This window comes from Crassostrea angulata, chromosome 2 (assembly GCF_025612915.1).
Source record: "Crassostrea angulata isolate pt1a10 chromosome 2, ASM2561291v2, whole genome shotgun sequence".
Classification (NCBI taxonomy): Eukaryota; Metazoa; Mollusca; class Bivalvia; order Ostreida; family Ostreidae; genus Magallana; species Magallana angulata.
The window spans coordinates 59,680,214-59,692,631 of record NC_069112.1 but is presented as its reverse complement, the minus strand read 5'-3'; the positions used below and the strand labels follow the sequence as shown (position 1 = coordinate 59,692,631).

The 12,418-nt window shown below is 34.3% G+C and overlaps 1 pseudogene; it reads right to left on the bottom strand.

Moving 5' to 3' along the window:
- Positions 1–7,085: 7,085 nt before the first annotated feature.
- On the bottom strand, positions 7,086–11,305 carry LOC128173313 (uncharacterized; annotated as a pseudogene).
- Between the last annotated feature and the right edge of the window lie 1,113 nt (positions 11,306–12,418).

Genomic DNA, 12,418 nt, shown 5'->3' with positions numbered 1-12,418 from the left:
ACATGGTGAATCGTACGTTAATTATTTCGATTAAAACTAATAAGACTAATAAAAACTAACAACGTAATTATCGACGGAATTAACGAAATTGTTTCAATAAACACTCTGATTAACTATATAAAAAAGAGATCGGTTTTATGACTTGTACGAAATCTTTTCAGCAGGAGTTACTTTAAGTGTGAATTTTGCACTATTTTTTAAACCAATAACGAGGAATCAACATTTCCGGAAAAATCAATATTTAAACCCCGATATCTCTGCTATGCAGTATCCGATTTTAAAACGAATTTAAGTTTTGTATTTAGCTTTGTAAACTATACATTATGCATATAATTTTATGTTTTTTATAAAGATTTATGATCAGTACGAATTGTTACAGTAGAAGTTACTTTCAGTGTGAATTTTGCACTATTTTTGAAACCAAGAACGCGGCATCAAAATTTCCGGGAAAATCAATTTTTAAACCCCGATATCTCTGTAATGCATCCTCCGAATTTTAAACGGTTTTCAGCATTAGATTCAGCCTAAAAAGCTCTACAAAATACGTATTCGTTTTTTGTTTGAGCAAAAAATTCAATTTTTTGAAAAATTTGATTTGCTTCCTGTTTCGACCGGAAGTGACGGATTTTTATTATATAGCCTCATTACAGAGGTAAATCGACCAAATCATAACCATTGAAAATTGCAAGCCTCTATCTTAAAAAGTTTTTGAGAAAAGTCCCGGACAAAATGACTTTTTTTAAATTTTAAAAATGACGTAACGTCAAAACGGAAGTGACGTTGTCTTTAAAACTTTAACATCTTTGAGGGACGATAACTTGCTAAAATCTCTGGAAGTTTCATTGTAATCGGTTGAAAACTTTTTGAGTTATGAAGCAAAAAAGGAGTCAGAAAAAAAAGAAAAAGTATAATAATAATAAAAAGAAACCGAAGAAAAACAAAAGGGTCTTCCGTTCCGGAAACGGAAGACCCTAATAACTCGTAGAAATATTTTTAATCGGGATTCAAAAGAATTTACTTCCAGCATTTCATAGAAATGAACAGTATATTTTCTTTCTATGTTTACATTTAATTTTGTTCAAATTAATGTTAAATAATCTATCATTGAAATTGTGTGCATCATCAAATACTGATTCCGACTACCTTGAAGTCATTAAATTTCTATTGGCTATTGACAAAAACGGAGACGCGTGACCATCCAATGAAAACGAATACACAGAGTTTGATTGACCGGTTCAGCCAGGTGCAGGTCTTACCCGATGTCCGAGGTTACATGTATGTGTACTGGTTGTACACAGCCGAATAGTCTCAGTAACTAGTCTTCTTTCAATACGCGTACTTTTTTCTTTTGTTTGTTAAAAATTAATTCAATTTTGTAAAAAGATATCATTTCTTACAGATTTTTTTTCACGAGAATATCTCAAAGGAGTTTTGCCAATCAGTTTAAAGTAATGTTTAACACGAGCGCTATTTTGAAACAATTAAATTTTCAGAGAGTTCCGAATGAAATCTGATAAACGTTTCACACGGTTCTCGCACGCTTTGCCCGAAACGATTTACACGCTTTGCCTGAAACGCTGCACGCTTTGCCCGAAACGCTAAACGGTTTACACGAAACGCTTCACACGAAACGCTAAACGGTTTACACGAAACGCTAAACGGTTTACACGAAACGTTTCTCGCACGAAAGTCGCCCGCTTTTTTGGTGTAGTAGTACGTTTCAGGGTCTGTATATATATATATATATTTATATATATATATATATATATATTTATACATATACACACATCTCGTTCGCGTCTCATTATCTATTTCACGTTGTTAAACATAAAAAAAATCAAATATAAAATATCAAATACAACTAACCTCACGCGTTTTATTTCCATAATCCATAAGAAAATTCTGATATTCACGGACACAGCGTGTTTTTTTTATCAAACATTTGGTGATTCAGGTAAGTTCCCGAATCACATTGGGTATATCTTTACAGATGCATCGACTTCAGATAAAGAAAGAAAATATTTATGATAATTCCAATCGTTACGAAAAGGGGGGAGAACAGTGAGAGAGATCGAGCGAGAGAGAGAGAGAGACAAACAGACAACTAGAAAATAAGGAAAAGCACACTGTTCCATTTTGACTTGTATCCCGAGGAGTGAAAGTTTAGAATGTTTCATCCGTTTAACAACTGTTCTTTGAAGGATTATCATTAGTAAATTAAAAAAAAAAACCACCGTAAAAGCAAGAATAAACAAAAACAATAAAACCGATTTTTTTAAGAAAAAGAGGAGATTTTAACTTTTTTATTTTACATTTAACGGAATGAAAAACATTTAAATTCTGTTTATTTACAGAAACGAATATATTTTGTCTTTATATATGTTTTAAAAAATGATTGCCTATCTATTTTACACAACTGAGAGAAAGGTTGGGGGGGGCTTAATGCATAGAGGGTCTGAAGGGGGGGGGGGGGGGGGTCTTGACCCTTTCCCCCTGGAAAATGAAATTTTGTTTAATTTCCATAGTAAAATTATCGCATATATGCCTAGGACCCCCTTCCCCCTGGCAAACAAAATTATCCGTCAGACCCCCCCCCCCCCCCCCTCCGCCCCAAAGGAAAATTTTCTGGATCCTTCAGCAATTTATCATCACCTGAAAGTGTGATCAGGTTATTTGACATTACATCGTTTAACAGTGCGGGTGGCACAATGAACAAGCTCAATTTTCTTAACATTATCTGTGTCAGTTCTAATCAATGAAACAAGGATAGGTGTATATTATACATGTATTAAAGTGACATTGAAAAAATGTCGGATCATTTTCGTTCAATTCATACAGATAGAGGATTTTGATTTTGGATATATATATTTTTATCCATTACAATCTTTATATCTACGATCGGATGCGGATCAGCATTTGAAAGAAATTTCTGTGACCGCACTCCATTTTCTGTGGAATGTAAGGGTGAAATTGTATGTCCGCTAGATGGTCAATATGTTATAGTACAGTGCAAAATTGAAAACATTACATCCAGTGATATAATTCTACAATGATCACAGGATCCAGCTGCCGACCAACTGAACACTTTGCACATTTCTGCTCTGGACATAATATTAAAGAAATTGCTCCACGTAGCCAAGCACGTTTTATCATCTGTGTGAATATTTGTTCCTTCTATCCTTTTCTTTCTTTCACAAAAATATGTGGTATCGTTGTAAGAAAACTCCGCCTCCTGTCTTTCTTGACCAATCCTAGACCTGTAAAGATACTGCTGGTCATCAGGAAATTGCACACAACCTTGACTTACGTAATATTCTGCTAACCATCTAAATTTTACAAAAAGAACCAATCATGCCCTGTCAATTCGTGGGAGAAGAGGTGCTTTGCTCTGGTATTATAATCTGTATTATTTACTTACAATATTACTGCATGCAAAGTATAGTTTGTTTCAAATTTAGAACATTGTTTGTATTTGTATGTTAACGTACAGATCCGGAAAAAAATTCCAACCGGAATGGGAAGGGGGGGGGGTCGACATAAGAAACATAGGAATACATGGTTTTTTTTCCGAGAGGGGGTTCTATTTTTCGTAAATTCATTTGAATTGAAATTTTCAGGCGGGGCCAAACCTGTTCTCCCTTTTCTATAATTGAAAAACATGTTAATGTATAATCAATCTTGTGTGAATGTTGATTGTTTAACTGCATTTTTGAGAATGGATTTGGACTTTTTTATTTTCAGACCGAACAATGACTGACTAGTCGTCTATGTGTGAGTCTTATATGTTACTGGAAACATTTTTATATTTATTGTTCGTTTATTTAGTTTTTTAATTGTTTTTTTTTAAAATGGGGGAGGAATTGGGTCTTTTCTTTTTCTTTTTAATGTTGTTGATTTTTTTGTTATTATTATATCTTTAGATACCAGTCCTCCATCTATCAACGCGTCGGAAACAACAGACAGCAATCGAACATCCGCCGGTGTTTTCATTGTTTCTCACACTCACCATACATTGACCACTGTTACTCACACACAGGTCCAAAGTTCATCTCGTGCCACTCGCTCACACACCCAAACGTCAACCCCCGTTGCTCACGCACATGATAAAAAATCAACCGGTTCAACTCTCATCCCCCCTCCCGCACACCCACCCCGTAATTAGTACACAGGACCAAACATCCATCACTTCCGTTTCTACTTCTAACTTTGAACATTTCCACAGTCAACACATCCACCCCTGTTTCTATATCAAACCCTGCAGAGACGACGTACGATCGATAAACAAAGTAAATGTTTTACTTCTTGAGTTTATTGGCAATACACATAGTTATTGTCACATGAATTAAAAGTCATTGACATTTCGTATGCATGTGTTTTCCCTTTCCAATTTGTTCCAATTTTGGTTTGGTTTTTTTTGCATGATACAAAACCTGATGTTGTAGATCAGCATGTAAGTAGTTAATTTCTTAAATTATTAAAGTATAAATCATAAGTATGAATTAAAGGTCATATGAAACGATTTTTAACACTATGATGTTCTTTCATAAATATAAAGCTTGGTATAAACAAATGTTAAAATACGTGAAGTAAGATTTGTTTGCCTTTGTATTGCTGAGAAATAATCGTGAAAACTCAGCACCTGAAAAAATTCTTCCCCGCTTATCGTTTTTTATTTTGTGGATTTATCACGTCACACAGACCCACCGATGTAAACAATGTATCAAATCTAGTGTAATTTTACAGTAGTTTATCGATTTGATTTTAGTAGTTTTTGCATATATGAACGTGTCTTTCTTTTCAAATGAGATCATTTGATTTCGTAGTACAGATGACTTATTTTTAATTGGTCGTTATTGAATAATCAGCTTCTCACCAGAGTAAAATCATGATGAAGTTTCCTTTCTGCAGTGAAAATTTTACGAAAGAAATGCCCCAACATTAACAGCTTATCCTTTTGAAAAAGAAACATCATTTTCTTTTTCGATACGTATAATGATTGAGCTACATTTAAAGGGAATTAAAGCATTTTAATTCATTCAATTTATTTTGTCACATAAACAAGTATAAAGCAGGCCAATGAAATTGTTTAAGGCATTGTGTACATAGTTTGTATTTAAGAGCTGCTGAACAATGCCGCAAAATTATTCTTAAATTTTATTCTGAAATAATATAAATTTCTGACATATTGATACATACATAAAGCAATATCTTTAGAAAATAATCTGTGTACACGTCTATTAACTTTTTATTAAATTAGATCGCGGAAATATGGTCTGACAGAGATACCTATATTCTACCGTTCCCAATGTCTTAAAATTACAAATTCAATTTAAACGCATGGCCTTGCTGATATAAATGTTATCCGCTGCCTGACTAGTTTTATGTTCATTTACGGCATTCTTGGCGCTGATAAACCCTCGCCATCGATATCTCCATGCGAATCTCTGGCATGTGGGTCAAAAATTGCATATTCTTCGTAGTTTCGACAACGAATGGCGATATAAGAGAACAAAAGTCGGGTTGTGTTTCTCATCAGCGCAGATGTTATAAATTGTTGTATAAGGAAAATGCAAATTTAACTCATCTAGAAACACAACCTAACCAATATATTGCTACGACCAATGCTGCATTCATATTTTTTCCTGGTCATTCGTCGAGTCACCTCTACGGACTGGCCAAACCATTTTTTCGGAGATCATTCATAGGAAGACTGTCTCCGCCGAGAGGAATGGCATCAACAAAATCCGAATCCCAGTCATTGACCGAATTTTGTTTCGAAAAAATGAGGGCAGTCACACAGCGAACTTGTTACTGCAAGATTGAATTTTCAGTTGATGCCTGAATCCTGATGAGTCTGACCCATGACAACCGTCATCCTGTTTTGTTATATGAAACACAAATTAAACAATATATTTTTTTAAAATAGTTATATAGCGGAATCTGTACCTTGCACTGTGATTATTATATAAAACACGTTATACCGTACAATATACCAAATGCCTCTTTTATTTCCCCTCTCTATTCTTAGTATGAGTTAACAAACTGGTTTGATATCGGGTGAAGTTAACTTGTTCATTATGAAACTAAATCAATATTTTCATTCAATTGTCGGCAAATGTTACCATAGCTTTCCTTTTTAAGAAATATTACCTCAGATACTCTAGTATTACATTCTGTAATCAAAATTTTGTATAACTGATGTATATGAAATGGAGACATTTTTGGTAAGAGCTAACAACAAGCAAACCGCAGCTTTCAATAAACTGTACCTTGTAAATGTCGATGCATGAGCTAATGATATTGCAACGTTTTACATTGAAGTATTATATGCTCGTATGCACAACTGACAACGGTTGTAATTATTACTGTGATGTTTAATTATGGTCTGCATATAACGCTTACATATAAAATATACGGCAAGTAATTGCTCTGCACTTACAAAGACTTGAAATCCTGCAACTCACCATGCACCATACACCATGTACACAACAACCAAAACGACACACACTAACTCACGCATGCGCACACTCACACGGTATCAAGCTAACTCTCTCCTTTGTACATTCATACCACACTACACTCCCCTCCCCTTTGAAAACAGAGTGTACTCCTGTACCTTAATAATTAACATACCTGAGACAATGTACATAAACACGAGTATTTAACAATAGTAATTATCATGAATATTCATGATCAAATAAAGAAGTTTATAAACTGAAATGATAATAATGGTTTAAAGTGGATATATGCCACATTTTTACACACAGAAATAAACTAATCTCATAAACAATTCCTTAATATCATAGATACAAACACTAGCACAATGAGTCAAATCATCATACATGGAATCAAACCTAACAATATTGAAAAGCAAAATATTTACCATTTTAATATCTCTTTCAAACTCACCTAAAGATATGTTAATGAAATGCATACATATACTTTGCATCAATATTGCCAAATGTAAATATCTGAATCTATACATACGTAAACAATGAACAGTCAAGTGTTTTTATATCAAAATAAGAAAAGTATTGAAAATATTAAAAAAAAAAAGTTACAGCCACTAACAAATGACACTGAAGTCCCTGATATAAGTCATTCCTTGCACCATAAATAAAAGTGCTTGGACAGTCAGCATCATGGATCACATTCTCGGTGTTTGGAACATCTTTCCATGTCCCGGGACAACGTAGTCTACCATGTAGAGATACTCTAGTACTACATTCCGACACTTGTTTCTTAATATGTGTGTGGGTGAAATTTTACCCCCATTGTGGCCCCATCCAACCCGAGGGTTCATGATTTGCACAGACTGGAATCTTCACTATATATGAATATAATTATCTAAGTTCTGGTCGATCTGTTTAGAGAATATTTTTTTTTACATTTTCCTTGCATGCTTAAAATTCTCAGGTGAGCTCAGAAGATAATTAAAATGATTATTATTAAAAAAAATTATTTAAGCGATTTATATTTCAATCAAAACAATTATATCACTTGTAAATACTGGATACATACTGTAAAGCGACTTTTCCATCTCCAGCACATGATGTAGGAGGGCATTACCAGTCATGTCTGTTGGTATAGCTTAAAAAGTAAAGAAATTTGATTACTACATGTAAAATCATTAATATTTTTCCCAGATATAGCTCTAATAATTTTAAAACATCTTATACTTGATAAATCAGAAAATAAGTTCATTACATGCAAAAAAAAGTTCTTAATTTGATTGCAGTTTCTGTAAATGCATAGGCGTCAGAATGCAAAACCATTCAAAAGCATAAACAATTTATTTATTAAGGTGATTAAAAAATGCAATAAATGGTCTAGTAGTTTTTGTGATGTTCATTATTGTCATGAATATGATCTTTGAACCCAATGAAAAGTTCAAAGAGAATTGAACCTTTTTTGGCTCATATTAAGACTAAGTTAAAATTTTGATTATTTTTAAAGAAAACAATTTTGCTCTCTGAAACTTTTCTCTGTTCATTATTAAGAATTTTTTAATTAAGATGGATGGAAGATATGTCACACAACTGCATGAGCAGAAAAAAATTATCCCCCCCCCCAAAAAAAAAAATCCCGGAAAAATACATATATATGTAATATTCAAGGCCTTTTCTTACTAGGCTGAACTTTCTTATGTGACAGTAGTCTCCTGGCCCTATGCCGTAGAGCGTGAGGGGTCAAATGGCTGCTTAACACCAGGGACTTCAGTTCGGAAGACTTCCCAACAGATGACGTTTGAGGGAAAGGAGCCTGCTTTAAAGACGAATGAGTTTCCTTTTTCATCTTTACTGCCTCTCGTCCCTCAGGAAAGTGCATCATGTACTTCCGAAATTTTTGTTTGTTGATGGTCTGTTCTTTGTTGTCTTTTGGTTGCTCCTTGTTGGATTCTGCCTCTATTTCCATTGTCATGACCAGCCATCCCGTATATCCAAGGTAATTTTCCAGAATCCAGCTAAAAGTTTGGCCTCTAAAAGTACCAAACTGAAGTTAATGTTGCCCAAGTACATCATCTTCATTGTAGGTTACTCCATGCTGCGGGCGAATTCGTCTCAAGGCAATGCCTCTGACATGTTCATCCGTCTTTGGTTTCCCCCAGTATCCCCTTGCCTTGTTCTCTCTGGCAATAGAGACTACAGCTGGTGTGTCTGACAAGTTCAGCTTTCCATTGCCATACGTTCTGAAATTTGGGGTATTCATGCTACAAGAAAACAAAGTACCTTTAATTTGAGAAGAATTTGATTCCTGATAAATTTTTTTTATATCAAATCAATAATTATCATTACTCAAACAAGTCCAATTTAAAAGAATTGAAGCTCACTTTATTTAATGCACCACAGTGCAAAATTCAAAAATGCGTATGGTTAAGGGGTAAGGATAGTGTGGAATCATTTAATTTCGTGGGGGTCAATTATCTACATTACGGGATTTGTGCTTGTTCGTGGGGTTGTAATTTTGTGAACGAGTCAGTTTTCATTGTCAGTAGGTAAACCAAACCTTTTATAATAAGTTTTCGTTGATGTAAATTCGTGGACAAGGACTACCCACGAAAACCACAACAATTGAGCCACCACGAATTCTAATGATTCCCCAGTATTTAACAAGAGGCTTATGGGCCACATTGCATACCTGACACAACTGTATTGTACCTCTATTGCACATGCTTTGCATGTGATCAAAACTTGTGAGAAGCCTTTCAAGCCTCAAAGTATTTGAACTTGTTACTAACCAAGTTCTCATCCCAGTAAATTTGTTAACAAGCTGTACATTTAAGATGGCTTACTACACCTGGAAATAGTTTCTCAAATCATCAGAATATTGCTTGATTTGGATAGTAAACCCGAGGTAGATTCAAACTTATAATCTGTGGTTCACAAGCCCGCTAATTTAACCGCTGAGCTATGGTGATAGTCAACACAATCTTTTAATAAAAACAATTTCAACAGAACACTTAAACGCCATCTTATGACATAGTCTCTTAAAATTGATAAGTCTCGGTGTAGTGATGTACTTAACATTCATTATGTAAAGAACTTATTTCTCAACCTACAAAACTGTTAGATTTCTTCTACTCTAACTTATCTTACAAATTAAACTCACGTAAAATATAACGATGTATACCGATTGAATTTTACACAAAATTGACAATCAGTCTGATCACGATCGGTGTGCAAATTTATGCAATTTTTTACGCAAGTTTTGCACACTTACCGAAATAAACGGTCGATCTGCATATCTATGTATAATTTGAACTGCTCGATATTACAATTGCATAGGTAATTTGGCCTGAGGACCTTTTGATCCCCGACTGTCACTGTCTCTCGCTTGCGGAGAATGGGGGTCACTGACGTCAGACTCTAGCCTTCAATCTTGGAAGGGGCTAGCGTTCTGATTGGTCAATTCTTTATGGAATCTTGGAAGGACTTAAAGCTGTCCAAGATATTTATAGCAAAGATTACTTGGAATGGAGCGCTATCTGGCCACCGGCGTACAAATCAGTCTGACCGTCATATTACCAAAAATGTTTTTGCATTGATATTGCTAAAAATTCTAATTGACACAGTATTCATAACATATTCATTCCTCATGCAGTAGCTAAATGTTTTAGCAATCAACTCTGTTGTAACATGACAGTAAAGTGCATGGCCATTACTTCAAATATTATGTTTACCAAAGATCAAGAAAACATACATGCACTTGTTAAATATTTTTTACTGATGTCGTTAATTCTACATTGTAATCTCATATAAAGCACAAACCAGATGTATATGACTTGCATGGACAATGATACCAGGATGATGAAATGATTCTATAATTTGTTGTTTTGCTGCAGAGGGATAATAACAATTTTGTTGGGATGGTAAGAGGGAAAATTTTATACACCTTGTCATTTGTTCATCAGCTTCAATCCTTTTGATTGTGTATCTTTGCTTTGCAAATTGTGCATGACCAATATTGCCAGAGTTACAAGGATAAGTATGAGTACTTTGAAGAATGGTACACTTTACAAACAAATGCCCTTTGTTACCCATTGACAGGCTGAATCACCTCACAGTATTTTCCCCTACTTGTGTGATACACGTTATTTGGCTTTTTACAAATTATTTTTCTTGCTTTTTTTTTTTATCTGGAATGGTATCCATTTCCATAGAAAGTACCCTTTATACAAACCGGGCTGCAGGATTGTTTCCTCCTCGACTTTTTTTTAATTGTTGCATATAATTCCCAAAAAGGCCAGGCCGCACAGTTATCAAGAGAATAAAATGCATCAACCTCCGCCTTTACGTTGCACATGGTTTTGGACTAATTAAAATAATTTAGGAACATATTCTGTGAAAATTTTAATACCGAAAATGGTCTTCCACAATGATGAATCCACAGTAGTCACTAGTCAACTTAATGTTTTATTCATTATTACCTGTACTTCCTTGGAAAATGAAGTTCCTTGGTTTTAAATTTAATTTATATATATTTGTGCAGCTATCAGCGGACCATATAGCAGGATTTATTGATATGGAGTTATACTTGTTGATAACCATGAAGCACTCAAAAGTAATTGTAGGATTCATGAAATATTTAACTCACAATAGAGGAATAATACCAACTAGATTGGTCTCCAAACAATCTTTAGAAGTATTAAGGGCAATTCAAAAAATTTTCCTTACCTTTGTTCTCAAATAAACTTATATTAAATCCTGGTGGATCAATATTCTTTTCACTCCATTTCCTTGACTCTTCAATGGGATTAACTCTTGTTCGATCTTTTCTTGACATGGTTTTCAATGTGCTAAAGCACATCCATTTTTTTGTTTGTTTACTGTTTTCCACACTGCAAAGATTGAGAGATTAAAGTAAAACTCTGTAGTTTATAAAACAGTTTTATCTGTGTATAATCACAAATTTTAAAGTGGTGATCATAAAAGTAAACATAAAAAAACCTTATCGCTCTGTCGAATAGCAAGAAACTGTTAGATAACTTTTATAGATTAGTCTAAATAGTGGTTATGGGTGTGGGAACATAATATTGTTTACCATTTGACTGTCCTTAAACTTTAACAATGTAAAAAACAAATAGACACTGCGATTTCATTGGGTGATTTATTTTAAACGGTGGTGTAATGTGTCTCATGAGCTCAACTTTTGTCAAAGAAATAACAATAAGACTCATTATTGTGAAAATGGGTTTCTTCATTAGCTTCTTTAGCTAAAAATTAAGTTCTTTCAAGCTTTATTTTTTAATTTACACCAAAATTGTGTATAACAAATCCTGACGGTTAGAGCATCACAACATTAAATATTTTAATGTGTCCAGTGGGAGCTTCGTCAAAAGCAGGAGAGAGAGAGAGAGAGAGAGAGAGAGAGAGAGAGAGAGAGAGAAAGAGTTTAAAAACGATGTAGGTTTGGGTAAATCCTCTCAACGTCATCGAGTGGACTTCATGCAGGACCCATGACGGGATGGTACCCCTACTGAATCGATCGTTTCAGCAAAAATAGATTAAACACCCCTTCACACAGGCAAACATAAGGATAAATACCTTCCGACGGCTGTAGCTGGAAAGTGTTGTAAAGTGTTTCGTATCTAGTGTTTACTATTCGGAAAGATATACATGCAGTCAACGTTCGCCATTTTGATGATCCTTTACGTATGCGCAAAAAGGTATCGGGTTCGTTCGCCCATCTATCTGTTCGCCCGAGTCCGTTCGTACTATTAGCCCAAAAGGAACGTAGCAAATCAACAAAATAGGCATAATAACGATTAGTGATTTTTTATTATTTATTTTGCTTGTCAATGTTGAATAATTACGTCTTAAACATTTCAAAAAAGAATACTCGGTGATTTCTTTCAAAGTCTGTTAAAGAAAATAAAGAAGTTTTCATTTTTCTATCTTTTTCATCCAACATTCATCAT